Consider the following 4,929-nt stretch of genomic DNA (forward strand, 5'->3'; position numbering starts at 1 on the left):
AGAAGAATCCTCAGATCCAACAAAGAGGACATCCTAAGATGGGGAAGTAACCCCAAAGGCACATTCAATCTCAAAGAAGCTTATAAGCTCTTGGCGGCCTCCCTGGATCAGCAATCAGACCACAAATGGAAAACCCTGTGGAGCAGAGGAACTTGGCCAAAAATCACACTTTTCTCTTGGCTAGTCCTGCATAACAGGTCTCTCACATGGGACAACCTTCAGAAACAAGGTTTTATAGGCCCTTCTCGATGGATGCTCTGCGAGAATGGTTCAGAAATGCTCAATACCTGTCCCACGACTTGCTCTCTGTGGGATGACATGGCCATGGTCTTCAGACAATCAAATAGAGACAAAAACTCCATCCAAATTTCACTAAGCCAGTGGAGATCTTCCATATCCTCCAATCCCCTGGTCAACAGTGCCTGGAATCTAGTTCCGGGCGCATTAGTTTGGATCCTATGGAAAGAGTGAAATGCAAGAATATTCAAAAAACATAGCCACAGGAGTACACATGCTGATAAGGAAAGTTTGACTACTCATCACAGAAACAGTCAACGCCATGGGCATACAGAATATAAAGGGCAATGCTTCTCCAAACGAGGAAAGAATAATACAGATCCTGCGTCTTCAAACAAGGACCAACTCTGCTGGAAGGAACTAGACCTCAACAAGAATGACACAGGACAAATGGACCCTGCCCCCCTTTAACACATTCAAACTCAATTTCGACGGGGCTTCAAGACAAAACCCAGGGATGGCAGGCTATGGGGGAGCAGTACGGGATCACATAAGAGAAATTCACCTCATCTATCACGGCAATCTCAGAGTGAACACCAATAACGTTGCAGAACTAATTTCTCTCCTCCAAGGCCTCACTCTGGTTGGTCGATAAAAACTCCTACCTCTGATAGTGGAGGGCGATTCAGAGATAATAATAAGGCTAATAAGGAAACTCCAGATGGGTGCATAGGTGCACAAAGTAACCCCAAGCTAGAGTCTGTCAGCAATACTAAAAGATCTCCAAGGCCAACTCGGCAACATGAAAGGGATCACCTTCCAAGCCATTCGAAGGAACGAAAACAAGATAGCTGATGCATTGGCAAATGAAGGGATCGACTCCAATCTGGCAGAGTACCACAGCCTTTGGCAGGATCAGGAGGTGGGAGAACTCAAAGCCAACTGCCACAATATCCAACAATCGGATCTGCAAGCACAAGCCTAGGCCACAAGGGATCCTCGTTACAGGAAACCATGGCAAACTCAATCAATGCCCGATCGATTATGAGCAAGTCACGCCCAAGGGAGAACACAACCAACAGGATCGGGCAAAATCAAGCAACATCTCGTCACACCGGTCTCTGGAAATGAAAATCCGCTTTTCAGAATGCTCGATCACAATCTTCAGATAGCGCAACTCTGTGCTGACTGGACTTTCTTGGCGCGCCAGAGCGTATTGAGCTACAAGGATAGTTCTACTGGCCAAGCGACCTCAATCTTCAGCGAATATATCCATTGGAAGCAATATCTCTGGGAGGTCACATTGACTCCCAGGAATCTATGTATTTTTATACAACAAAACTAATATAATCTGCTTAATTTTACAAAAAAAAAACATCAGGAATTGGACTAAAATTACACTTTTGATTATCCATAATTTGTTTCATTTGGCATTAATTTTTGCGTAATAATCCTCAAGGAATTGGCCATTCCTTGTTGAACACACTAATGTTTTTTATGCCAAGTTTTTTTTTGTTGCAGATTTCGGATGATCCACTGATCATTAAGGAAACTAATTGTGTGGACAATTGGTCTTCAGAAGACTAATTTCATGAGAAATCCTAAAGAACAAGTCCATGAACATAAATGAAATTTCCAAAAAATTACAAGTTATTGCACTTCCAGTAATAGTTTAATGGTTTGAAATGTTCCATGATAGATAAGAAAATTCGAAGACTTGCGAATTGTTCGTAAAGGTACAAGGATGGTGAAATACCTATCCACACTTGAATTCGACGTGAAGATTTGCTATATTTGAAAGTTTGCATTAAATCATTTTTTTCCCCAGAAAGAGTCATTATCCATTCCTACATAACACTTCATTACATATCCTTCAATCCTAACCCACCAATAAAACCAGCGAAGCTCATCTAAAAAACGTTTTGTCCCACTTTACATATTCATTGTCAGTTTCCTTTTACCTACACTTTCAAATAAAACCTTGCTTCCATACACCATTCAGTCCATAGTCCTTGAGTCTAAATATTTTTCTAAAAACACCTTGAAGCTTGCATGCCTTAAGGGAAAGCTATCATGCTGATAAAAAAGGGAATACATCAATGTCCCTTGTTCGTCGGAATTTCTGAGTATTCGACAACAAAAAATTCATTCATACTTAGAAAGATGTGTTTGAGGCATCTTGACTCTGATCCACATCAAATATGGGAGCTCTCATGTTGACTAGTGGATCCATTAATGGCCACTAAGTTAACAAATTCTTTTTATGTTCGACACCAAAACATTTAATCACATGAAAAGAATTGTGCCAACAAGCATTGAAGACTTGAAGACCAATCATTTTGTAGCAAAGGAGGCAGATTTACTTTCATTACTTTTAAGTTTTTGATATAAATGAATTGAGGACAAGTCAATCAATAAGGCTGGGGGGAAGTGTAAATTCAAAATTTTGTATACCTTCCAAGCCTTATACATTTTCAGCCACTTTAGCAGTATATTCCGAACATTCAATAGAAGATCCAGCAGCAGATGCAACAACAATAAAAGATTCACTTTTTCGACTTCATCCACCATTTTCACCGCCAAGAAAAGAAGACTATGATAAGAATTTTTCAGCCATGCATGCACAACTCTCATCCATTTTTCAAAGGGTAAGTTGAGGTATGATATTTTCTAGCTTTTAACTATTTAATTCCTTGAAAGCTAGAATGATAATTTTTGGAAAAAACTTCCTTTCCTCATTTCATGAAATTACCAAAACAATCAGTTTGGGGGAGGGATACATTTACATTCATAATTTGTCACCTTCATATTTTTCCATATTCATATATCACATTCTAAAACCCACATACTTCCTGTTATCACTCAGGTTGTCCTTAAAGCTCCTTAAAGGATACGGCCGAGGTAACCACAAACCAATCTTTGGACTACAGGTCCTAGCCTACCTACAATCAGAGAGGGCTCTCTCTTTATAATTTAGCTTTGTTTTGGGTTGATTTTAGGCTAGTTATGATTTTCTTGTGTTTTGTTTTGATTTTGGTGGGATGGAGGATTCTTTCAAACAGAGTTGGGATGCATAGTGTGAGAAAGTCAAACCATTGGGCATGGAGTCGTGGATTAGGCTTGCTGTTGCATTTTCTTGGTCACAAGACGAATACAGAGCAAGATAGCTACACATAAAACAATATCGAGCTAGAATATAGATGGAACGAAGGTCAGTGAATGAAAGGCAACTAAGTAGCTCTCATTATGCTAACAGAGGGAAGGTGAATGAACATTTATATAGGAGCAATCAAGGATTCCTAAACAACATTCATATATGAAGGAACTAGTGTGAATATGAGCAAATCAATATTCATATTTAGGACTAATTCAGAGGAAAACATAGATAAATCACAGAAATTGAGAACAGAATACAACTAAGTGAGCTCTGAACTATTCTTTCTTTCTGCTATTTAGATAGTGAAACAATGATGGCATAAACACATATAAACTGTAAACAGAGATAAGAAACACTTATTGGGCTATGTAGAAGCATTAGGATTCCATAGTCACTCTTCAGTCATTAAAACACAACAGTCAGTTCATCTCCCAAACATTCCAGCGATCTTTGATTATAGAGACTCTCAGAAAATACAATGCAAGTCTAGAGAGGAAGTTATCGACCAACCAACCCTTTTTTCATAACAGAGGGTGGTTTAAATAGAAAAAATATCTACAAACAACAGATCTGAGACAGATCTCATCAAATAAATTCCTTTAACCTAATTTGTACAGAAGTAAATGGCAGAAATATCTATCTAAGTGCTGCGCTGGGGCAGCTGCCTCAAAAATGGATCAAAATCTGTCCTTATGGCTCTGTGCTGGCTCTTTTAGCCATAAGTGTGCTTTAAATTCATTCATCTGCGCCTGCAAGTGGTTCTACTGCCTTAAGTGGCCAAAACTGTGAGTTTGTGAGCCTTTATGGCTTAGAGTTGCTTTATTGACTTTGCTGGGAGGCTCTATAATGATTTCCTGCTTTGGGTTCAAAGCTTGCATTGAACACCTTCACTGATACACTTTGCCGCATCCTGATACACTTTGGCACTGAATCTGGGCCTTTTATCACCGCTGATACTCTTTAAACTGTCCCATCGCCCCCTTTCTGCCTTTTAATGCAAAAATAACTGCTGCTAATGTCCTCCGTGGCCTTTGAAACGCTATCGGCGCTGGCCAATCAAAAATGGTACTAAAAATGATGAACAACTGCTAACTGGCGGAAGACTGGATGCTTGTTGTGGGGAAAAGTATCCGACTCGGATGACCCTATCCCTACTCTAAGGGTGACAGTCCTTAGCAACAACTGAAAGTAAAGCTTTGATATTTTCCTTTATGAAAGTACAGAGAAGGAAGAAAAGATTGACCAACCGGTGTCTTTCGCTTTTGTCGATCCTATCCTCTCTCTTTGTCTCTTGTTCCCAGCTCCTTGCTCCCTTTGCCGGTCCAGCTACACAAAGATCCTGCACAAACAAGAGAAGGAAAACTACAAGAAACATGTACTCATAACTGATGCATGGATTAGAGTGAATCAGATATACAAGTAAATACAATACATCAATGCAATACAAGTATATAGGAGAACATTCAAAGCTTTATTGATAGAAGTAAAAGGGTTCTGAGAAGGTTACAACCATCAATGGCTCCAATCCAGCAGCA

Source organism: Pinus tabuliformis, chromosome 4_1 (assembly GCF_031772625.1).
Source record: "Pinus tabuliformis cultivar Carrire ecotype Pingquan chromosome 4_1, CPIR1, whole genome shotgun sequence".
NCBI classification, from domain to species: domain Eukaryota; kingdom Viridiplantae; phylum Streptophyta; class Pinopsida; order Pinales; family Pinaceae; genus Pinus; species Pinus tabuliformis.